Genomic DNA, 26988 nt, shown 5'->3' on the forward strand with positions numbered 1-26988 from the left:
TTTTAATGCATTGAATAATTTTTTTAAAAAAGACTGCTACTGGAATCTTCACCTTATTTACTAATATGCCAGAAAATTTGGAAAATTCAGAAATGGCCACAGGACTGGAAAAGGTCAGTTTTCATTCCAATCCCAAAGAAAGGCAATGCCAAAGAATGCTCAAACGACCGCACAATTTCATTCATCTCACATGCTAGTAAAGTAATGCTAAAAATTCTCCAAGCCAGGCTTCAGCAATACATGAACTGTGAACTTCCTGATGTTCAAGCTGGTTTTAGAAAAGGCAGAGGAACCAGAGATCAAATCGCCAACATCTGCTGGATCATGGAAAAAGCAAGAGAGTTCCAGAAAAACGTTGATTTCTGCTTTATTGACTATGCCAAAGCCTTTGACTGTGTGGATCACAAGAAACTGTGGGAAATTCTGAAAGAGATGGGAATACCAGACCACCTGACCTACCTCTTGAGAAACCTATATGCAGGTCAGGAAGCAGTAGTTAGAACTGGACATGGAACAACAGACTGGTTTCAAATAGGAAAAGGAGTACATCAAGGCTGTATATCGTCACCCTGCTTATTTAACTTCTATGCAGAGTACATCATGAGAAATGCTGGGCTGGAAGAAGCACAAGCTGGAATCAAGATTGCCGGGAGAAATAGCAATAACCTCAGATATGCAGATGACATCACCCTTATGGCAGAAAGTGAACAGGACCTAAAAAGCCTCTTGATGAAAGTGAAAGAGGAGAGCGAAAAAGTTGGCTTAAAGCTCAACATTCAGAAAACGAAGATCATGGCATCCGGTCCCATCACTTCATGGCAAATAGGTGGGGAAACAGTGGAAACAGTGTCAGACTTTATATTTTTGGGCTCCAAAATCACTGCAGATGGTGATTGCAGCCATGAAATTAAAAGACACTTACTCCTTGGAAGAAAAGTTATGACCAACCTAGACAGCATATTCAAAAGCAGAGACATTACTTTGCCAACAAAGGTCTGTCTAGTCAAGGCTATGGTTTTTCCACTGGTCACGTATGGATGTGAGAGTTGGAATGTGAAGAAAGCTGAGTGCCGAAGAATTGATGCGTTTGAACTGTGGTGTTGGAGAAGACTCTTGAGAGTCCCTTGGACTGCAAGGAGATACAACCAGTCCATTCTGAAGGAGATCAGCCCTGGGATTTCTTGGATGGAATGATGCTAAAGCTGAAGCTCCAGTACTTTGGCCACCTCATGCGAAGAGTTGACTCATTGGAAAAGACTCTGATGCTGGGAGGGACTGGGGGCAGGAGGAGAAGGGGACGACAGAGGATGAGATGGCTGGATGGCATCACTGACCCGATGGACGTGAGTCTCAGTGAACTCAGGGAGTTGGTGATGGACAGGGAGGCCTGGTGTGCTGCAATTCATGGAATCGCAGAGTCGGACACGACTGAGCGACTGAACTGAACCGAACTGAAGGCCTTGGAATGGGCTTCCCTTGTGGCTCAGCTGGTAAAGAATTCGCCTGAAATGAGGGAGACCTGGGTTAAATCCCAGGTTGGAAAGATCCCCTGGAGAAGGGAAAGGCTACCCACTCCAGTATTCTGGCCTGGAGAATTCCATGGACTGTATAGTCCATGGGGTTATATAGAGTAGGACACAACTGAGTGACTTTCACTTTACTTCAAGACCTTGGAAGCTGTGATGAGACTCACAGTTAGTAACTGATTCTAACTGTGTGTTTTGCAGTAAGACAGACGTTATTCCATACATACACAGACACACACACAGTCCAATCTCACAACTGCATTCGGCACTAGCTCTGTGTACCCACATATACTCATGTTTCAGACAACCTTAGAGAAAGGGGCTGTAAACCTGTACTTTTCAGTTCAGTTCAGTTCAGTCGCTCAGCTGTGTCCGACTCTTTGGTAAAATTCATAGGTATACCTTCAAGAAACCAGTTAAGTCAGGAAGTATAAGACACTAACAGTGGTCTGATACATCCTGGGATGAAGTGTTCCTAATGTAGCAAGACCCCCAAAGAGGAAGAAGACAGGTCAAAATACACATTATGAACAGTAGCTTAGTGTGTGATGAATTGGTAAATATCACACAGGAAGTGGGTCTACTGCCCCTGGGGTGGAGATAATTAAAAAAAAAAAAAAGGACTTGCATCAACACCTAAACGTCGGGTTGTCAAAATCCAGCCTTTTAATTAATGAGCTCATAAATGAGGTTTTTGCCCAGAACACACTGTGGCCTAACTTGGTAGTGTTCTTGTTTATTTGTTAAGTTGTATAATATGCCACTGTGTTGACTTGTGGTCTTATTAACTGGCAACATAGTACAAACTACTTTTAAAAAGACCAAAAAAGAGGTGCTAGAAATTAGTTTAAGAACAAAGCAGAAAAGACAGATATTACTTTAGAATATACACACACAAGAATTAGACTCTTTTTTTAAGACAAATATGGTGATTGTATAAAAAATAAACAATGCCACTCACAAGTAGCAATTTAAGACAAAAATATATTGCAAATGAAAAGTGAGAGGAAAGCAAAAGATATATCAAGCAGTGCCATAAAAAGTATGATAATATCTATATCAGAAAAAGTCAGATTCAAGGAAGAGGTATCATATGTCATAAAGAGGATTGTTCTGTATTAATAAAAATGAAATCTATAAAAATGATATGTCCTGAATGGCTATATATCAGATACCATAACATTAAAGTATACAAAGCAAATGCTTTAAAAAAAATGTCAAAAGCATACATCCTCTAGCAAAGACCAAGTGGTCAGAAAAAAATCAAGATGTAAAGAATTAGAAAACTACACTAATAATAATTTAAGAGACACTAACCTTTAAGAGGTTTAACTTTGAGCCCTACCAGCACCAACTATACTTCTTTTTAAAAGTCTATAAACATTTTTAAAATAATACGTGAGTACAATAAGAAAAGGCTTCCCAGGTGGCTCAGTGGTAAAGAATCCACCTGCCAATGCAGGAGACACAGGAGATGTGGGTTCAATCCCTTGGTAGGGAACTTCCCCTGGAGTAGGAAGTGGCAACTCACTCCAGTATTCTTGCCTGGAAAATTCCATGAACAAATGAGCCTGGAGGACTACAGTCCATGGGGTCAGAGCTAGACATGACTTAGCTGAGCACACACACCATAAGGAAACTAACCCAAGAAAAGATACTCCAATGAAATAGAATAAAGAGCTTAATAAGAATAAGATCCTAGTACTTATATAAAGGAAATTATTATATGACATTATAGTATAAAAGTGGCATTGCAAATCTGAACAGATAAATTAATGAATGCACAATTATTACTTTGGAAAAATAAACTGTATTCTCAGTTAATTTCAGATATAAAAAATTTGATTAATGAGTTATGAATAAAAAATTAAACATAAAACACCAGTAATAAAAATTGGTGAATGTTTACATTATATAAGATAGAAGTATCATTCTGCCTGAAATTACCAAGGAATGATCTTTAAAATTTAGACTGATATATTTGATTACATAAGATTTGAAAGTTTTGTTCAGAAAAAAACAAAGACAACTATACTTTAATAAAAAAATCAAAATTGAAAGGCAAACCACAGATCCAAAATAAGTAAGAAAAATATTAATATATATAGTATGTAAAGAGCTCTAATGAATAAGTTGCCAGCTATCCCAATATAACATGAATATTTTATATTAATATAATTAATATTATTTAATAATATTTACAGTAAAACAAATTTAAACAATTACATTGAAACTAGTGAAGCAGATAAAAATGAATTTGTGTGTTAATTCCTAAGTAAATAGAGTGCAAATCAGTGCAAGTTTCTAGGGAGAATTTTCCAAGTATGTATCCAAGGGTAAGAAATGCAGATATCCCTTTTAGATGTAAATCTCACTTTTCTAAATTTATAATAAAACAATTAAGATGTTAATAAGACTTGTTTGTATAATAAGCCATTTCAACAAATTATGTTAACAAACCGAATTATTAACAATAGTATTCTGATAATTAAATTATAGTTCATTAACAGAAAGTACATTAAAGAGCCATCAAAATTACGCTACAGAAAAATATGTAGAAAACATATACTGAGACTGTGTTATGCTTAGTTGCTCAGTCATGTCCAACTCTTTGTGACTCCGTGGACTGTAGTCCGCCAGGCTCCTCTGTCCATGGGGATTCTCCAAGTGAGAATACTGGAGTAGGTTGCCATGCCCCTCCCCTCTCCAGGGGATCTTCCCAACCCAGGGATTGAACCAGGGTCTCCTGCACTGCAGGCGGATTCTTTACCAGCTGAGCTATCAGGGAAGCCCTATACTGAAATTAAGAAGATATAAATAATATAGGCATACATACATACACATAAACACATGTTATATATTAACCCACTTAAGAGTATTTGGTGAATATAAAATAGCATATATCTAGTTTAACAGAATTTGTGCATAACAAGCATGTAAGACAAGAAATTTTCACCAAAAAAAAGTAAGTATTTTAAAATGAGGTTACGCTACTTCTATGTACAGAAATACTATGCAGGCAGTAAAAGTACATCACAGAACCTCTGGTTGATTCCTGTTGATGTATGGCAGAAACCAACACAATACTGTAATTATACTCCAATTAAAAATATACAATTTTTGCTAAAAGGACATCACAGAGAAACGTTTAATACTATGAAACAATTAGCTTACAAAGTGTTGAAGAAAAACATCAGATAAAATCACACATGTGAGTGATTTTACAACAAAACACTGTTGTAAACATTTCAAAGTAGCTAGATGGATAAATACAAAAATATTAACAGTGCCTAGATGTGGACAGGAGAGATTTTGTAGCTGCAGAAAGTTTTATTTTTGATTGACAAGATATTCAACAATGAACATTATTCTGGTAGCTAGTCTTCTAATGAGAAAAGGATTTTATAAAAGCTATTTTGAGAATACCCAAGTTGCTTATAAGGCTAAATAAAACAGTGTCTTCAAAAGCTAGTTCTATTGAGCCTATTTTGTATAAAAATGACAGACCTAGAGAATGAACTTATAGTTCCCAGAGGAAGAATGAGGGGAGGGATAGTTAGGGAGTTTGGGATGGACATGTGCACATTGCTATACTTAAAATGGATAACCAACAATGACCTACTGTACCGTACAGGGAACTCTGCTCTGTGCTATGTGGCAGCCTGGATGCGAGGGGAGTTTGGGAGAGGATGGATATATGTATATGTGTGGCTAAGTCCCTTTACTATCCACCTGAAACTATCACAATATTGTTAATCAGCAATGCTCCGATACCAAACAAAAAGTTTAAACGAAAAAAAGAAAAAAATAATAGCAGTGAATTATGAATGAAGTGACAGGTGAGCCTGACATGCTGCAGTCCATGGGGTCACAAAGAGTCAGATACAACTTGGCAACTGAACAACAACAATGAATGAAATCATACTTCTAACCTAAAAAAAAATTCTTTATTAAAATCTAATCGAGGCACAAAATAATGTTATTTTACTAGTGCAAGTGTTTTTATCAGTTCTATCTTATAATGTTTATCATAATGACAATGAGAACAATGATACAGTTACTTCTTTGATATATTACTTCCCCACTGTTGCTGTAACAAATTACCACAAACTCAGTGACCGAAAGCAACACAAGTTTATTATACTACAGTTCTGAAGGTCAGAAGTCCAAAATAGGCCCCAGTGGGCTAAAGGCAAGGTGTCAGCAGAGCTGCAATCCTTCTAGAGGCTCTGGGGGAGAATCCATTTTCTTGCCTTTTTCAGCTTCCAGAGACTGCCTGTCTTCACAGGCTTTTCCATCTTACAAATCACCAATAGCTTTCTTCTTTCTTTCTCACACACATCAATCACTTCTCTTTCACACTTAAGGATACTCCTGATTACACTGGACCCATCTGGATAATCCAGGAGCATCTCCCTATTTTAAGGTCAGATGATTAGTGAGCAACCTTAACTCCATCTGCCACTTTAATCCCCTTGATGATGTAAGGTAACATTCTCAGCTCCAGGATTTAGGAGGTGAACATCTTTGGGGGACTATCCTCTCTACAAGAGATGACTGACTATAAATATTTACAATGAATGGACACTTGTTTCAATAACTCAACAATATATATTGAAACCTTGCTAAGGGATGGAAACTATTCTATGTACTGAGGGTAAAAAAGCAAACAAAATAGAAATGTTTCTTAAAAGAGCCATGACAGACTTGTTCCAGTGTTAGTATCAGGCTTATTTTTCTATTTATTTCTGTTTTGCTTTGTATGCATGGTACAGAAAAAAAAAAATCCTGATTCTTACAGGTGAGTGCTACTAATAACCTCAGAATTCAGTCACTCATTCAAAAAGTATCTATTGACTATCGCCCATGGACTGAGACCCATAAAAATGCACTTGGGATTAAAACAATAAACCAGAAACAGTCTTTGTTCACATGCATGATGTAAAATGTGAAGGTTTATGAATAAGATGACAGATGTTGCAAGTTCTAGCCAGAGAAGTTAATATGCATAAAATATCTATGAAGAAATGTATTATTCTGGAAAGCCTACTTTGTGCCCTTCGGGCTTCCCTGGTGGCTCAGACAATTCGATCCCTGAGTCAGGAAGATCCCCTGGAGAAGGGAATGGCAACCCACTCTAGTATTCCTGCCTGGAGAATTCCATGGACAGAGGAGCCTGGTGAGCTACAGTCCATGGGGTCACACTCAAGACACAACTGAGCAACTAGCACTTTTCTTTTTCATTTTTTAAGAAATATTTTGAGAATGTGTGCTTACTTTTAATAAAGTTTTTATTTACATGTAGGTATAAATACATGCATGTATCTATATATATATAAATATCTATACATGTATATTAAAATGTATACACATATTGCCTAGTGAAAGCTGAACCAAACCTTTGAGAAAGTGCCACTAAAATTTTTATCATATAAATTTGCTCTGTAAGCCAGTACTTCAATTAAATGGGATAGATTTATTCTAATCTTAAAAGAAGAATTGTTATATAATGCTGGTAGTGGTTTTCATGCTTTCCTCTTTAATTTTTCTAAAAGTGTGATCTTCACCAGAGTTGGCTCCAGATATCCTTCTTCTGGGATAAGGACTGAGAATTCTTCAAGAGTGAGATTCTGTACCGAGCACTGAACCTTTAAAAATAGAATTTTGCACAAAGTTTTGAAAAAAGAATTTGCTATGTTCCTTTATCTCCCTCATTAGAGTATCAATAACAAGGAATAAAGAGTCTGGATTACGGTTTTATGTGCAGAGAAAATACCCGTATTTACTATTAAGAATCACTCAAATAGATTGGAGTTGAAAAGAAGGGTGACCATAGGTAAGACCATAGACATCTCACCCATGGACTCCCAATTCCTCTGCCTCCCAGTTTGCTGGGAACTTTCTAGCTTTGAACCCTAAAAATCCTACATCTAGGAAAACCCCTCAATTGCAAGAAAACTGGGATGGTTGATCACTCTAATTCTGTTCCTGAACATTATGAGGAAGGAAAGAGAAATAGAAAGGAGAAAAGTAGAGTTGTCACAGCCACCAATTAAAAAAAAAAAAAAAGAGGATACTGTGGTGGGCCGAGCTGCCACTTCCTAACCTTGAGCAAGACCCATCGGAATAATCATGGAGGGGCTCTGTGATCAGACAGCTTGAAGATCACTTTCTCCAGATGCCTCTCTCTGTGTTCCAGGATTCAGAGAAGAAAGAGCAGTGCAGCAAAGGGGCTCCTGCAGACTCTGGAATGGACAAGAGGAGGGAGGACCAGCGGGCTGTAGGACCTATCAGATGATCAGTGGAAGCCAACTGGAAAGAGACCAAATTAGTGGTTACACCAGCCTCAGATTTTATCTACAAATGCCTGCAGGGAAAAGAATGCAGGTAAATAGAGACACTGCCCCAGACACCAAAGGAGACCAATGCATCTCACCCATGGGCTCCAATTCCTCTGCCTCCTCATACTGCCTACCCATATCCCTTCCCTCACAGATGCATGCTGAAATTCTCCAACAGAGTAAACATTCATATCCAAGAAAGACTGCATGCATGCTCAGTCGCTTAGTTGAGTCCAACTCTGTGACCCCATGAACTATAGCCTGCCAGGCTCCTCTGTCCATGGAATTTTCCAGGCAAGAATACTGGGGTGGGTTGCCATTTCCTACTCCAAGCAATCTTCCTGATCCGAGGATAGAACCAACATCTCCTGCATCATAGACAAAACAAAGGACTACATTGTTTCTGCATATCTGAATTATAGCAGAAGTTTTGTGATGGGTGATCCTGCTGAAGTTAGACAGCTACATAGGGTGACCTGCTGACACTGCTGAGTCTCTCCCATCAAAAGATGCCAGTCTCCTAAAGTGAGTGCCTATAGTCTGGCTCTACTTTCCAGTGGTAGCAAAGTTGTCTGCTATTTTTAGTCAATCATCAGACACTGAAGTGCCTTAAGGGTACTTACCTAACACTGTACTTGGTTCTTGCCTTACATGGTAAGGAAACAAGCTAACAGTTCTTGTCCTTAATTAGTTTTCTTTACTAAAATCGGGTTCATCTCCAATTTCTGACTCTCTTTGGATTCATGTAAGCAAAGTTTTTACCACAGCACTGGAACTAAAAGGAAAAAATAACATCGTTCTGATTCACATACCCACTCAGAGCCTTCAGCATTCTAGCTGCCCAAGAGACCTTTAAGAGCTCACACCGCCTTTGAAACAGCAGTGAATCCTTTAAATCTAGGGGATTATGTTTCTGAAAGATTGGAAAGGGAAAAATCCTCTTTTATAAGAAATCCTCCAAAGATATCATAAATCCAATAGTAATTTTTCTTGATATACTAGAGTCAAGCTGGTTTATGTTACTTAGGATATATGTTTGCTTATGTTTATAAAACATGTTCTCCTAGGGACCAAGGTGTCGAGTACATTTTCTTCTGGTCAAAATTGTAAATTAATTTTTAAAGACCATTTGAAAGTTCACTGATGGCAGAATCTGAGCTATTCCCCTAACACAACTATGCTTCTGCATCCTTTCAACCATCTGCACAGTTTGAGTAAACTGACAATTGCAGGCAGTCAGATCACTTTTGTCAAAAGGAGGAATGGTTACTTTTATAAGAGAAAGGAAAAAATAAAAAGGAATCAGCATCCAGCTATCCCATCCAGAGAAATCAAGCTTTCCCTTGCACTCATCATAAAAGTCAGTAATTGCTGACACAATCAGAAGGCTGGGAAAAATCAAGCAGTTGATGAAGGAGAGATTTCTGCAGAGCAGACTCACAAAAAGCAAGGAACTCAAAGCTTTGACTGTGATCATGAACTGGCATTAAGAGAGGAGACATCTGCTGATCATAGTACCCAAGGTCAGGATAAGACTGCTAAACAAAGATTGTGTGATGGAGACAAGTCTATGCAAATTTTGGTTACGCCATCTGACCACCAGCTGGTCCAGGTACCCTGTGATACTTACTGACAGACATCAGGGCCGGAGGAGATTAAAGGTTGGGATCTGGGAGAACTAAAATATAGTGAATGGCTCTAGTGGTTGAAAAAGATTAGACAGACTAACTAAACAATTTCTGTAAGAAAACAATTTCTGTAAGATCATAAAAAAGTCATCTCCTTATGCTCTTTGCTTTCTTGGACCATTTGTTTTACTGCAACCAACAGGAAATATGAACATAAGCTGAGATTACTCAGTTGTTCACTCCAATAGTGAGCAATCTCAAGAACAAATATTCTTTAAGACTAAGAAGTATTTGTGCTTGCCTACAAAGTATACCTTATTTAAGAAGCATTTGGGAAAAATCGCTACTTAATTTTTAATATATATGTATGTGTACACACAGGAAATTCAATGTAATTTAACAAAATCAGATTCTTGCAGGAATGAATTCTTGTGTTTTGTAAAATACTATGCTAACCTCTTTTATGAAAATGAAGATCCTACATTAAAGAAAGCAGCATTCATCTTCTATATTTATCAATCTGTACTGTCAAATATTAGGCTATGCTGCATCAGGATATACAATGTTCAAGCAGGCAGAAGAAAGTAACCAAGAAGTATCTGCTTTCAAACAGGGTAATACTTAAAACATTTCAGAAATCCAATTTTTCTTTTCTCCTCTTACTGGCTTCCAAAAAGATCAGGAAGCATTTTGCCTAATTAATTAGACACACAAACATAAATATATATGTATATACGGGCTTCCCTGGTAGCTCAGCTGGTAAAGAATCTGCCTGCAATGCAGGAGACTCTGGTTCGATTCCTGGGTCAGGAAGATTCCCTGGAGATGGGATAGGTAACTACTCCAGTATTCTTGGGCTTCCCTGGTGGCTCAGATGGTAAAAAATCTGCCTGCAATGCAGGAGACTTGGGTTCGATCCCTGGGTTGGGAATATTCCCTGGAGGAGGGCATGGTAACCCGCTCCAGTATTCTTGCCTGGAGAAAACCCAAGGACAGAGGAGCCTGGTGGGCTGCAGTCCAGGGAGTCAAAGAGTCGGACATGACTGAGTGACTGAACACAACACAGCACACGGGTGTGTACCTGTCTATATAGGGCTTCCCAGGTGGGGAGAGTGGTAAAGAATCCACCTGCAGCGCAAGAGATGGGAGAGACAAGGGTTCAATCCCAGGATCGGGACGATCCCCTGGAGTAGGGAATGGCAACCACTCCAGTATTCGCGCCTGGGAAATTCCGTGGATAGAGGAGCCTGGCGGGGTCGGGCTACAGTCCACGGGGTTACAAAGAGTCAGACAGGACTGAGCAACTTAGCACGCACGCATGCACCCACGCACACACACACACACACACACACACACACACACACACACACAAACACCAAATAGAAAGTATGTGGATTGACAAGGACAAGACTATTTTTACTTCAAACAACACTGAATTTTACATACACACAAATTTCAACTTTTTACTTAGAAAAGTTTGCATATTGTAAGGATTTAAATTTTAAAGTAAACTTCCTAAGTATCTTAGATCTTGTATCCTTTATTCATTCATGTGTCTTTTATAAAACATGAATACATGGCCACTCATGGACTGACATGGCAGGGGGGAAGCTGGGGACATCTCTTTGTAGCTTGCATTATTACATTTTTGTTTGTTTGTTTCTAAAACCCTAAATCGACCCTCTCGTGAGTCTAGTCTGAGACTGACTGTTGGAGTGGGACTGACAGAGGCTGATCTGCAGCTGTGGAATCGAGAGCGCAGGAACTAAACACGGGATTCTGGGTGAAGGCAAGTGTCACGTGCAAAGGTGACACAGGGAAAGTGCCAAAACTAGGTCCTCAAACAAAGGCCCTGGAACTGCAAGAAGGAGCCAGTTGTCTAAGAGCAGGTTTGCACCCCGGAACCAGAAGCTGAGCCAGGAAAGGTTTCCAAAGGCATCCGTTCACACAGGGAAGGTCTTGGAAAGGAAATGACTCCTCTTCCACATTTCACATCCTTTTTCTCTCCATTACAGAGTTTAATATTCTCCAGAGTTCATGGCACCCTGTCATCGTGGGTCTAAAACCAGACCTCTCTCATATGTTCTGTTTCCTTTGATCCTTACTTCCCACTTTCCTTTTCCACAGGAACCATTCTGATGTGTTTAAACACATACTTCTGTTTGTACATGCTCTGAAATTCTCTATTGTGTTTTTGTGCCACGTACACCCATTTTCATGTACATAAATGGAGCTTCGCTTGGTATTTCCTTCCATTTTTACCTTTCCAACTCAGAACTGTATTTAAGCTCTATGTCTATAACTGTCTGCTCATCCAGCCCATGGTACAGAGCTTCTGCTCAGCTCCCCATGCAGTAGATGCATCGCATTATAGCCGCCCACTGCGCCTGTAATTGACAGCCTCGCCTTCTCACCACCACAAACAGCGCTGCAATAGGCTCAGCTATGTCTCCTGTGAATCTGTGAAACAATGTGAAATATTTGTCCAGAAGACTGGACTGTAGACTACTTGATGAAACATAGTATTTAATATATCAAGGTAACACCTGGTTGCCATATTAATATATCCTCCTACCTGTACCATAGAAAGGTTTCAATAATTCTCCATCCATGAAAAAACTTGGAACTGCTGGCAGTGAAAGGGTTGGCAAACTATGACCTGTGGACTATCTGTCTGATTTTATAAATAAAGTTTTATTGAAATACAGCCATGCCCATTCATTTATGTACTGTCAATGGTTGCTTTCATGCTATAATGACAAAGTTGAGTAATTGTCACAGAGGTGATGGTATAGTCTGCCAAGCCTAAAATGTTTACAATACAACCCTTTAAGAAAAAGTTTGATGATACCTAAGAAGTGACATTTCACTACTGTTTTAATATTCATTTCTCTGATTACTTGAATTTGAACATCCCTACATACTCCAATGGCCTTTCAGTTTTCCTCTTTGGGGAATTGCGTATTTGTACACTTTGGAATTTCTTTCTTTTTCTTTTTATATGCAAGAGCTCATTACAGTCTAGATAGTAACTGCTTGTTAGTATTAGGCATTACAAAAGTATTCCCCATTCTGGTAGCTTCCTAGTAATTCTGTATATGGTAAACTTTGGGGAAAACTTTAATTTAAGTATCAAATTAATCACACTGTGACTGAGACTTTGAGGTTTAAGAAGTCTTTCAACCACACTGTATTGAGCTTTATCAAATGTTTTCTTTTTATTTTTTATTTTGCATTTATCAAAATAATCACATTTCTTTTTCAGTGTATCAATGCAGTGAATCAGATAAATTTCTTGAACTTCTGAATTCCTATAGTTATTATCTGCATTTATAATTCGTATATGCTTTATACACATACACACACACACATACATATGTGTATGTGTGTGTGTGTCTGTGTGTGTTCTCACTCCTGATTGTAAATTTCTGATAGAAAAAAGCCATCCTTTTCATACTGCAAGGGCCCAGTGATATTTGTTAAAATTATAAAAGTAGATGAAAGACTGTCATGGCCAGTGTGAAATAGAACACAATGTATTCCATTAGACTAACTCTTTAAATCTATCATCAGTATTCTGAGGACCAACTTTATACCAAATTCAGATTTACATGGAAAAGGATATGTAAACATGGCTTAATAGTATTAGCTCTCTAATACTAATATAGTACTGAGTTCTGCTAGTCAACCAAAATTTTAAATGATCAGAAATGAAATTTTATTTTTGATGCCTACTCAGGATTTCAAAATTCAAGCATACTTTAACTGTATTTTCCTCACAAGTTTTACCATTTCTATTCAAGCAATATGAAAAATAATAATAAATGTTTCTGTCCAAAATAACTCTTGGCTGGTCATAACACTTAAGCACAGATTACCATATAGTTCTATCTTAATTTTATGTTATTCAGAGTTGTTTTCTTCCTTTTATAAAAAAGAGAATGTAGAAAGAAGTTTTCATTGTCCTTTTTCAGATGTTTTTATACTCGTAATGTCTGGAAAGAACCAAAAGCACAAGAAGCTTGTCCTCATTTTTCAACTAGTAAACCAAGCTGAGTTTCAAATGAAGCAATGACAGTGGATATATGATAGGATTAGTGATACTAGAAAATCCTATTTACTAGCTCCATACCAATTTCTGCACACCTTAGGTTTAAAAACTCTATAATAATTACCAGTGTTATAGGCTCCTCCTTTTACTTTTATGAGAAAGTCTAATGGGAGCTTCATATTGATGACATTTCAACAAAATGAAAGAAGTGGGGTTTTTTTTTTTTTAATTTTTTTTAGTAATCAAGATTTGGAATTCAGAGATTAAATAGCCATGAAATAAGAAGAGTAGAGAACTTAACTATGAAAGTTCAAGTGTTCACTTGCTAGATAACTTTCATTTAATCAGAAATCATCTCTTTAATTAGGTAGGAGTGGTTTAAACTGGTGTCAATGGAAGAAACAGGCCAATATTCATCCCCTGAGGGAGATCGTCTCCAGGAAATAAGCATTTAGACTGCATTGAGCCCCTAAGATTTTGCACAGCTTAACAGACCTGCCTCTCTTCATCTTCATTTTTACTCTAGAAACTAACGAGAGTTAGTCTATGCTGATCCAAATCGGTCTCGTGTAATTTCTTGCTTCCAATGATTCTCTGTATTGCTAGGAAAGACAGAGCTGTTCTCCTAAATGTCATGCTGGGTTTAGCAGAATGCAAGGTTCTGATGATTCTTTGCCCAGTCCACTTCTCAAGGTTGTGTCTGAAATGAGCAACCTTGACAAATGAGGCAACCTCGACAAATGAGGCAACCTCCACCCTTGGACAAAGGGCGGCTACAGTTATTGCTTGCTATAAAAGCTGTGGGTTTGCCAAACTTAGTGTTCCTCAGCCATGATGCAAACCCACTGTGTGCTTAGCCATATCAGCTGTATCATGTCACTTCCATAAGACTGGGGGTCAAGGTACATACTATTAAGTTGTTTCAGTCATGGACAACTCTTTGTGACCCGCCAGGCTCTTCTGTTCATGGGATTCTCCAGGCAGGAATACTGGATTCGGTTGACATGCCCTTCTCCAGGGGATCCTCCCAACCCAGGGATCAAACCCAAGTCTCTTACGACTCCTGTGTTGGCAGGCATGTTCTTTACCACTAGTGCCACCTGGGAAAGTGACCCAACACAAGAATGCTGAAGCTCCTGCCGCTTGCTGCACCAGGACCAAAAGCAATGAAGTCCTGGCTCTGACCGGGTAGTATTGTTTTCTGCCAGCATCCATGAAATAGTAACAAACTAACTTATTAATTTCTAAGTAGGGGATTATCAAATCACAGACTCAATATCTATGACAATTTTTAAGTTTCTGACAAAGTAAAATTGCTTTTAAAAAGTGAAAATCTGGAATGAAAAGCAATATGGAAAATCCTTAGATTTCATTTTTCACTCAGTTTTTTTAGTTAAAAAACATTTTAAAATCCTAAAGGACTTCCACCAAATTTTAAACCACACCCTTTCTTTATTTCCTCAACAGAAAAGTAAAACTTTAACAAGCCTTTTAAAAGCAAAATAAAGCCTAAATCATAACCCTGAAGAACTTTTCTCTGAATTATTTGAATCACAGAAGTATATACAATAGTTCCAAAGTTCAAGATTCTATGCTCAAGAAATCATTTAAGCTAGGAACATGATTCTTGGGGCAACAGTACAAGCTTAGAAGGTGGAAATGTCAGAGAAAAAAAAATCAATAAAAGAGTGTTCATAAAAAGACAGGCTTTAAGATAGGACATGAAAACAAGAGAAAGGACACTTACTGAAGGCAAATAGGAAGCTGATCTGACCTTACCAGGTGTCTACAAGGCCAAACACTACATAAATAAAGTTTTGCAGAAAAGAATATTTTGAAGAAAAATGTCCTCCAAGGTGGGAGCTTTAGCCCAGAGGGTGATAAAGATACATGAAGAAGCATTAGAACTCTTAACATTTTTTTTAATTTTAATATGAATTTTTACTCTTTTAGCTCAATGATTTCATGAATAAATTGCTATTGTGCTTCAACAAGGGCTTCTCTGGTGATTCAGAGGTTAAGAATCAGCCTGCAAGGCAGGAGTTGCAGGTGACACAGATTCAATCCCTGGGTCGGGAAGATCCCCTGGAGAAGGAAATGGCAACCCACTCCAGTATTCTTGCCTGCAGAATCCTGTCGACAGAGGAGCCTGGCAGGCTAAGTCTGAAGGGTCACAAAGAGTCAGACACGACTGAAGCAACTTAGCATGCCCACACAAGCTTCAACTATAGGACAAGAGCTGCTTTAGATCAGAGGTTAGCCAACTATGACCTACTGGTCACCATCTATGTTTGTAAATAAAGTTTTATCAAAGCACAGCCACACCTAAGGCCTTAGGTATTTTCTGTGTCTGTTTTCGTACTGCCAAATCAGAGCTGAGTAGTGGCAGCAAAGGCTATGGTATTTATTATCTGACCCTTTACAGAAAAAAAGTTTGCTGACCTGTGTTCCTGATGACAGCCAGTCCATATGTGCAAAACAAGTCACCACCCTCATGGAACTCATTCCAGTGGGGAGCAATGGACAAGTATACATCAAAATATATAACACATTTTTAGGTACTGGAAGATGCTATAAAGAAAGAACAAAAACAGGATAAGGGGAAATAAATCTTTTACATTAATGTATATGTGCTTGCTATATTGAACAAATGCTTTAAGCTAATTTATGTTAAAATCTCATTTTTAAAAGAATAAGTTTCAAAATAAATTAATGATTTTTTTTTTCTATTTAGGATTTCTAGTGTGCCTTTGTTAAACCAACTTTGGTGCTGTGCATTAACTGAGGAAAAATTTTTACCCAGCATTGAATGACGATGTCTCAGATAAAATTACTCATCAGTAGAAAACTTTAAGATCCTCTTTTATGTAGATAGCCACCTCATGACAGGTGAGAATGTAAGGGAAGGGGTCCTATTATAAAGAGAAGAAAAACTAAATTTGTGTCATATAACTTTTAAAAATCTTGAGAGGCTGGTGTAGGGCCAGAGGGTGTATGGGAAATTTCTGCACCATCCCCACAGTTTTGTTGTGATCTTAAAGTTGCTCTAAAATATTACTAAGTCTTTTTCAATAAATTTATTTCCAATTGGAGGATAATTGCTTTACAGTATTGCACTGGTTTCTGCTATACATCAACATCAATCAGCCACAGGTGCACATATGCTCCCTCGCTTCTGAACCACCGGCCCCCATCTCCCAGTCCCTCCCATCCCTCTGCCACAGAGGCTGTCACAGAGTACCAGCTCCCTGAGCCAAACAGCAACTTCACATTAGCCATCTATTTCACATGTGCTCAGTCACTTCAGTTGTTTCCGATTCTTTGTGACCCCGTGGATGTAGCCCACCAGGCTCCTCTGTCCATGGGATTCTCCAGGCAAGAATACTGGTGGGTTACCACGCCCTCCTCCAGGGGATCTTCCCGACCCAGGGACTGAACCCACGTCTCTTACGTCTCCTGCACTGGCAGGTGGATTCTTGACCAACAGTGCCACCTGGGAAGCCCTTCTATTTCACATACGATAATGTATATATTCCAACACTACTGTCTCAATTTGTCCTACACTCTCCTGCCTTCGTGCCCATAAATCTGTTCTCTATGTCTGGGTCTCTATTCCTGCCCTGCAAATAGGTTCATCAGTACCATTTTTCTAGGTTAGCATGTCTTTTTTAAAGGAGAACATGAGAGATTATTTTGACTCTTTCTGTGTCTGAATCTCAGGGAGACTAAGGGCACCTAGCTTGCCAAACCAGACAATGGAAGAGGCAGACGTTGCACCAAAGCTCCCACCCCCAACAGGCATCACATCAACATAGCCGACAAGAGCGCCATGGCACAGGAGAGCCGTGCTCCCAGCTCAGCCTTCACCCAAGCACTGCCTGAAGCGTCTGAAGATCTGAATCCTGGTCTCTGTCTTGCCACAAACTAGCTGTTCACATAACTCTGTTACACTGCAAGCTCACACACCAGCTTCTTTATTTGTACGGTGGTGCCCCCTTATCCTAGGGGGATATGTTTCAAGATCCCTGGTGGATGCCTGAAGCCATGGAGGGAACAACCCTATCTATGATTTTTCCTATATGTGAGATAAAGTGTAGTGTATAGACTAGATACCATAAGAAATCAACACCAAATAAAACAGAACAATTATAACAATATACTAAGTTCTACCATAAGGGAATGTAGCCTCTCTCTAAATAGCTTACCTTTCTTCCTGTGATGACGTGAGATGATAAAATGGCTAGGCGATGAAGTGAGGTGAATGGCATAGGCTTTCTGACATGGTGTTAGACTACTGACCTTCTGATAAGCCAGGAGGAGGATATCTGCCTCAGGTGATCCTGATGGTGTGATGTCAGAAAATGCACATTTATAAAAATCATTCACAAACAAAGGGACCCACACAGTTCAAACCCATATGGTTCCAAGGTCCACGGCGGAACTGAAATCTAACTGTGGACATGATTAAAACCCTTCCCCATGGTGCCCTACTTCCTCCTTCATGTAAAGCAATGTGTCTAAAAGCAAGATAAAACAACCCACTTCTTTAAAAGAGGGCACTCAGAGTACCTACCCTCACAGAGCTGTTGTAAGAATTAGTTAATAAAGTGCTTTGCAGAGCCTGGCCTACGTACTAAAAATAGTCAGTCACTTAACATTTTACTTTTAAAATAGAGTGAGAAACAAAACATTTAAGACTCTGAGTCATGGGAAAGCTTGAGTGTTCCACAAATGGCTACTATGCCACCAGCTTCTTATTCCTCCATGCTTCTGGCTTTCTAATTGCAGCTCTTGACATGCCGTAGAAACTCAATATATCTTTCCATGAGATTCCTGCAAGCAAACATTCCATTTGCTACAACCCCTGCTAATTATGTGAGGTCCAAAATGACTCAGAGGGAACTGAGTAATTAATAAACAAAGGTTTTGAGTATCTGCTTTGTGGTCACATCTCCTAGGTCAACTAATTGGTAATCATTTTCAGCTTAGGTGTGTTTGGGGCTTCCCAGGTGGTGCTAATGGTAAAGAACCCGCCTGCCAATGCAGGAGACGTAAGCAGGTTCGACCCCTGAGTCGAGATGATCCTGGAGAAGAGCATGGCAACCCACTCCAGTATTGTTCCCTGGAGACTCCCATGGACAGATGAATGCAGCAGGCTACAGTCTATAGGGTCACACAGAGTTGGACATGACTGAAGCAACTTGGCACGCATGCGAAAGCCATTTAAACTGTAACTATCAGTGCAAAATACAGCTAAGTAGTTGGATAAAGTCCCTCAGCATCACAGTAGAATGCTGCAAGAATATATAAAAATAAATGCTTAAAATCACAAACAATGAAAATATGTAATATTGAAACAGAGCTCTGAAAAGATCAGGTCAAATATGTAAAAGTCAGGGACAAGACAAGGAGTAGAGTGTCTGGGTATGTTGGAAAATACGACAATATTTGAAATAGTTTGTTCTTTTTTATAGCTATGTTGCTTTTCCTTACCACATGCTTATAAAATCAGCAGACTTCAAACTCAGCAGCTGAAGGGCTCTATTTATCCACTGACCTCTAGACCTAGTGATCTTCAATAAAGACAAGAGAATAGCTCATCTAAATGAAAAGGCTTTAACACTACCAAGTTCTTTGTGGGAAAGAAATTCAATGTTATAATATTTTTTCTGGAGATGTCATCATTGTGGTTCAAAGCATATGTGGTTCCAGGTTATGGGCAAAGAAGCCATCAGTCAAAGTCCATATCTACCACACCTAGTTACATATTCCTTGCCATTTTCTCAAAACTGCTCGAAGCTTTAGATCCACGGCTTTTCACTATGGTTATTTTACAGGAAAACCTTAGCAACATTTGTTATCAATAACAATTCCAAGCCCTGTGTGTCTGAAAAACTCTTTAATAATGCATTGCTTCCTAATGATCTTACCAACAAGACAGGCATTGATGAATTTCAATTCAGGTCTGGAACATCATGGTCCACAGTCAGTATTGAATACTGCACTGGAGAATGGCCGGATTCGTTAAGAGTTCAGAAAAGCCTCTCATTAGGTAAAGAATAATAGTTTTGGCAACAATTTTTAAGGTAGGTTGAAAATATCACTTCCAAAAGGCAAACTCTTCCACCAAAATAGTGCCCGGTCTGCTGTATTATTGATTCCACCAGAAATTAACTATCCAATGCACTGGTTTGTGATCAAAGAAATTGCCAACTGTTATTTTAACTGTAAACAGCTCTACAGTATCATAACCATTTACGGAAACATGATATTCAAATGTTGTAATGGGACACCAATTGTGAAATGCATCAGCCGCAAAGGATCTTATGAAATAGATCAATACTTTCATTATTAAAGGGAAAGTTAAAAGACTTTCATGCGTATCAGTTCCTATTTTTAAAACCAGGCTGAAAAATTTATGGATCCTGATATTTTTCAGAGCAAGTTATGAATTTTCTCTTTTTTTCTTTATGGAGGAAGCTTTACAAGAAAGTGTTAATTGTTCACTCGTGTCTGACTCTTTAAGACCTTATGGACTGTAGCCCCCCAGGCTCCTCTGTCCATGGGATTCTCCAGGCAAGAATACTGGAGTGGGTTGCCATTCCCTTTTCCAGGAATCTTCCCGACCCGGGGGGAGAATCCAGGTGTCCTGTGTTGCAGGCAGATTCTCTACCATCTGAGCCACCAGGGAAGCCCTTTCCACGGTCAGTCAGATGGAAAGGTTCACCATGGGACTAATCACTAAACCTGCTTTAACAGCTCAAAGTAACTACAAAGAAAATTGTTACAGTTTCAGAGTCATATTCTCGGCCTCCACATAATAATCATGTTGAATCCGGTTTTTCTTCCATAAGAGCTAGTGTGGCTTTCTGAAAGAAAAGGAATTTCCTGCATTTTTAGATATGGTATATGCATATGGCTACACTTCTGAATAAAAATAATTGCATCACACAAAATCTATTATTGCATACTATTTCTTTATGCACCACTTAAGGAGGACTGTGGAACTAAACTTGCATTTTATTCACATTATTCATTCTTCCTGGATGCTGGGAGCTTAGCAAGCATCTCTTCCTTCCAGCTCTCTCCCTGTCCTAAGGGATGGTGAAAGATAGAAGAACACAATAGAATATAACAGGAATACAAATGTATCTTCTTTTTGGCCCAAAGGAAGGGCTGGCAACTGAATAGATTGTAAATAATTTCTGCTGTTCCATATTCCATGGAGTTCAATTTGAACTCGCCAAGAGTGAACCTGAGCAGCTGCCTTTTCTGCAACTATAATATACTTGGTAATTTAGGTCACAGTATCTTCAGGCACAGATTAAATCCAAAACTGAGGACATATATCATTAAAGTTTGTTTTTAATCTTCCTAACTCTTCACACTTTGCGTTATTGCAGATAAGGAATGCAAAGTGTGTCTCTTGGCACCTGAAGACCTTGAGGAAGCCTCAATAATGTCAGGCATCAGGATACCAATAAAATGCTAAACAGAGAGAGAGGAGAGGCAGAGGGAGGGATGGGGTGGGAGTAGGGAGTGCAACAGAAGAAAAAAAAAACCACAAAAGCCTGAGTCAAAATAAGGAACCCAAATGAGAAGGACTCAAGCTTTAATCTGTTTTCATAATTAACACAGCTGTGCTATAATTTGATTTTTATTCTAATGATGCCATTTAGCTCTTCTTTGAATATTAAAAATGAGCCAAGTATAAAATTATCAATCACTTACAGATCATGTCTATCTGGGATTTGTTGATTTTTTAAAATAGAATGCTATATTAATTAATGAAAGTCTGAGTATAGAAAGACAGTAAAAGACATGGAAAGAGGATAACGAAATTATTTTACACCCTAATCCAGTAGCCATTCAACATATTCATATTCCCTGCTGTTCATAAAAATTTCTGATGTGAGGGGTCTCCCCTACACCAATAAAATCACCAAGTCTGTGGATAGGTCCAGGTAATAGCATTATTATTCGTTTAATTCTTCAGGTGACTAAAATATGTAGCCAGAGCTGTGAAACACTGTTGACAACCAGTCGCATCATCCCAATGTCTTTCTTGGGCAAGAATGTGAAATCAAAGAGCTTCCACAAAGTCTTTCAAAATCTGAAAGTATTTCCTGAAAAACAGCTGCCTGAGGCAAAAAGGCTTAACATTGGAATAAACCTGAGTGCACTTGACCCTTGAGCTCATGGATATCTGATCTGATTATAACAATTGTAATAATTACTTGTTTCATAAACATCTGAAAGATACTGATTTCAGAAGATTTACTGAGCATTCGAAACTAGGTATTTTAGACATTTATATGGACACAACTGAACACTAAGCTTTTTATCTGGCACCTGTGCCCCTAATAATAATTTTTAGAAAAGACAGAAAAACATATGATAAAGGAAGCCTTATCTGCAGTCCATGGGGTCGCTAAGAGTTGGACACGACTGAGCGACATCACTTTCACTTTTCACATTCACGCATTGGAGAAGGGAATAGCAACCCACTCCAGTGTTCTTGCCTGGAGAGTCCCAGTGACAGGGGAGCCTGGTGGGCTGCCGTCTATGGGGTCGCACAGAGTCGGACATGACTGAAGTGATTTAGCAGCAGCAGCAGCATATGAAGTCCTTTAGTTATGCACAAAGCACCCCAAAGGGAGGTTCCTTACTTTTACCTTTAAGGTGTCAGTGGAGATGTATCTAATCCTTTCCCAACTTCTGGTCTCCCTACTCCCAAAATGACTTTGCAATAGTGTGTCAAGTGTAAGACAGGGACTCATAAAAGTGGCTTCAATTCTCCCTTCAGAGCACAGGGCATCCTCAATAACTGCCTGATGCGAGAAGCAAGAAGTACAGAGAGGTGGAGGCCTTGGAGTCAGCCCACCTGAGGGCCTTGGGAAAGTTGGGTTATATCGGTTCTATTTACTCAGCTAGAATATGAGGATCTAGTTCCTGTCCCCAGGAGTACTGAAAGTGAAATGAGCTTCCAACACAGGTCAAGTGCCCACAACAGTTCTGGGATGGCGCTCAGTGCTCAGAACAAATGAACCCATTATTATTACTGCCTGGTAATTTCTTGGATGGATGAATGAATGGTGTTTCTTGGTGTTCAGTGGAATATTGCCTGCAGTATCAGTAAACAAAAGATGTTACAGTCATCAGGGCCTTCAGTCACTGCTGCTGGTGAGCCCAGAGGGAGCTAAGGCAGGAAAGAACACCCGTCATTTAGCGCCAAGGGACTGCAGCCACGCCCTACAGTGAGGCCTGAGGAAACTCAGGATGAGAAAACTGGCCCCAGAGAGCCCAGGTACACAGCAAAGGAATGCTTTCAGTGAGCTCGGGCTCTTGCATCTTCCCATAAATAGAACAGCACTAAATTCCTTAACATGAGACATCTAGTTTTCTTTTAATTAACACTCTTTTGACATTTGGACTACCTGCCCTTTGTTGCAAAACTTCTATATAACCTGGCTCCCCCCGCCCTTCGCCTCCTTGGAGCAGTTCTCTCAGGGCTACTTGAGATCCCAGGCTTGAAGTTCCAAAGATTCCCACCGAATAAAACATAACTCTCAACTTTTAGGCTCTGAATGTTTTTTAAGTTGACACTGGTAAAGGCTGTTTAGTCCTATCAGGTCTCCAATTCAAAAAACTTATTTCTACAGGGTCACATTCATTCACCCCTAATGGGCACACGGGACGACTTTAGAAGGGAAGGATAATCCTTGGTGGCTGAGGCACAGCAAGAAACCAGGAACGCCAAACAGGGTCATGCCAGAGATAAATCTCCTATATTTCTGTTTTGTAAGAGCCAGCCCTGCAGGTGCCTGGACTGATGCCCAGACATTCCCAAAGAATTGCTCAAGTAGCATAATTTTCAGTGCCTCAGAAATATAGAGCCCAGAGGTCTCAAGAAACCATAAAAACACTTCATCAGTATCGTAATAGTCATATTCCTTACTTTACACCTTTCATGCTTAACAAATATCCAAACCGGCTATGTAATGCAATTCATTACGGACGTGTACCAGCAAGATGCTAAAAAACACACAAAAATCATCATCTCCTATTCTCTACTCATTGTCCCAAATGTAATTACAGAAGTCAATTCATTTAACCTCATTTAACTATGTTTATCATGGGGTCGCAAAGAGTCGGACACAACTGAGTGACTGAACAACAACAATGTTTATGGCCAGGAGGAGCAGGAGAAAAACTCATTTTCGAATTATCGAACATTCAGAGTATTTAAATCACTCAGTGATGAATTTTCACAGAAGTGATGACATCGTTCTCCAAGTTCCTCAGGACTAAAGGTTCTAATCATCAGGATCATTACTGACTCTAACCCACATGGAGGAGGGCTTCCATGTGGCACTGTTGCAGTGAAAAGGGAAAAAGAGGAACGAGTTTTGTCTTTCCCCTTCCTGAGAACAAAGAAGATACAGAGAATGGCGAACAGGCCTGAACATTCCTAGTTTTGTTTTGTTTGTTTTTTTAAACTCTTAACTACTCCTAACTAGACATGCCTGTAACTAGGTTTGCTTTTCTGCCCCTTAACTCTGCAGGAGCTACATTTCGCACCTAGTATCCTCTGACTTGATGCTCAATACTCACAACATTCTCTCCCCCCTTGTAGTTCTTCCCTTTTACAAATCAGAAAGAAGGCCACACAGTCACCTAACTGCCAGACTCAATTACTGGGTTACTGATGCCAGCCTATGACTGTTTTTGAGACAAGTGGAGAGGAAGAAAGTAAGATTTTAACACCTTTGTTCCCGGCACTGACCTCCAGCTCTCAATGGGCACAGTTCTTGCGGCATGAGCCTAGTCTGTTTCCATCTCTACCAGCTGAGAATTAAAGCCACCTTTCTATTTCCTCCAAACTCTTTGTCCGTAGTTTTCATTCGGCTTCCGGGAGCAGAGAATGCCTAGACTGTAGCCAGCAACACGCCACCGCATTCAGGGGATTCCCCCAAAGTACATGGAAATAGATTCAATACTTATACACCTCAAAGCACTTCAAAAAAAAAAAAATCTAACTTTAAACTCATAGTCACATCCTGCAATTCTCCTTTCTTCTCCTCCACTCTTCACACATCATAAGACTATTGTGTCTGTTCAAACCTCACCCTGGGTTCTGGGCCCCCATCTCATACTATGTATGGGATGTAGATAGATTCAGCCTCCCCTGCACCCTTCAATTTTCTCTTTATTTCACTTGTCATCATCCCAATTCTTTAGAATGAAAGCAAGCCTAGGAGCTGCCAGCCAGCAGGAAGTCTTCCCCCTAAGTTATTTGGATCACTGGAGAAGAGGTGAAATTTTTAAATAAACAATTTTGATAAATGGTTGGTATTAGGGCAGTAAACTCCCAAACGTTGACAGTTTCAAAACATTTCACCTGATATTTATCAGTTGAACTATTAAATGTGTTTGGAAGACTATAAATCAAGTTTAACACTGATTGTTATGAGACAATTTTTCTTTTTTGGCTCAGTATTTTAGGATTTTCTTGTATAGTAACAACAGTTTTTTCTTTATAACTTTTAAAATGGCACCAGATGGTCCAGTGGTTAAGACCCCGAGTGTCCAATGCAAAAGGCACAGTTTCAATCCCTGGTCAGGGAATTAAGATCCCACATGCCACGTGGTATGGTCAAAAATCAATAAATAAAAATTGAAAATAAAAAGGCAACCCACCACAAAAAAAAGAAAACTTTTAAGTTTTAGGGGATTAGTCCATTTATATAAAGCTTATTCTTTCCCTTCTCTTCTTGAAACTCTTCTATATTTTAATCAACAGCTTCTTCATCAGAATATTTTATCCAGATTTAACCTCTTCATTTTTCAAGTAATCCCTCACTTTTCTCTCAACATTTTGGAAATGAAGAATATGGGAAAGTGTGACTCTTTTACTTCTCCTCTCCTCCCCCAGAGTTTGTCTTAGATGTTTTCCCTCATCACATTTTCAAGAAGAGATGGTCTATCTGTGCTCATTAGCTCACTTCTGATTGCCAGGCAATTCCTTTCGGCTGAGTAAAGATTAGTTGTTTTTTTTTTCCCTGCTAACTTAGTTATGCCTCTTACCTATCTGCCATCTTTACAGTCTTACGGGTAGAAGAAGAGAGGGCAGAGATGACAAGAAAGAGGTGGATCCAAAAATAAAGGCAAATAATCACCGAGACGGGCTCTTTTCCTTCTGACATTTTCCTGGAATACAAAAGCTCCAGGTGGCATTCCTGGTATCATAAAATTCTCAGCATGCTTCTGACCTTACAAAAGTCGGAGAGGCTGAAGTTTATATACTGTTCCAGGAGAATCTTAAACAAAGAGTGCAGGGAACAGAACAAGATACAGTCTTTGAATCCCAAATGATCTGGTTTTTATTTTCCTGAGTTAAGGTTTGGTTCCACATGAGGCCCAAATTTTTCATCTTATCCAAAACAGTTCTGCTTTGACTTCAAAGTCATGCTCCCAGACAAATGATCACAGCTGCCGGCCTGTTCGCTCCACATGCTGTACGCCGATGTTGGGAACATTCTGGAAAGATGATACATCTAAGCAGAGAGAATTAACTGATTGTTTGAGGAAGGTTTCTTCCCCTAAAACACCATTTTCATTTACCTTCCTTCTCAGGGCTACATAAATATACATTTGAGACATTTTGGATTAATAGCAATGCTTCTAGTAAATACTTCATATTACCACCACAAACACAGCAAAAGGTTTAAGTATTAGGTTATCCTGTTTGAGTAGGAACCAAGACTCAAGTGTTCTGGCAAACGGAACTAGGAGCTGACTGTTTGGTTTGGTTTGGTTCTGTTTTGTTTTTATGTACACTGTGCACTATATAAAAGCAAGATTTAACAACGTGTCTGATTAGGTTTCAGATATATTTGAAGTATTGGGGAGGGGTTGGGCCCTCTGAGAGATAAGCCACATCAGAGAGAGAACTGACAGATAAATTGAGGACTCTAGAATTACAAACCCGAGTGGCAGCATGGCCAGAGGCAGAGAATGAGACTGACACACACAAAGCGGCAGCTGGAATTGGAGGCAAGCACCGAGGCAAAGAAAAAGACCTGAAGCAGAGACAGTTGTCCCACCAAATGCGCACACTTCAGGGATGCAAGCCATCCAGCTGAGGGACCCAATGACACAGAGGATATCAATGTTTATCTCACTTCAAAGAAACTGCTGAGTATTCCTGGAACCAGAAGAGTTGAGAGCGAAAATGACTGGGGTAAAACAGTGGGGATTTTTTTTCCTTTTCGGAAAGTGAAGGTACAAGAGTTACAAAAATTTATCAGAAATAGGTGACATCTGAGAAGACAAGGTTATGACTGGCAGACTCATTCATGAGGTGCATGTAAAGCCTCTCACCATCTAGAAACTCCCAGAAACACTAATATTTTACTGCAGAGACTACCAGACCACAGCCC

This window comes from Budorcas taxicolor, chromosome 16, assembly GCF_023091745.1.
Source record: "Budorcas taxicolor isolate Tak-1 chromosome 16, Takin1.1, whole genome shotgun sequence".
Taxonomy (NCBI): domain Eukaryota; kingdom Metazoa; phylum Chordata; class Mammalia; order Artiodactyla; family Bovidae; genus Budorcas; species Budorcas taxicolor.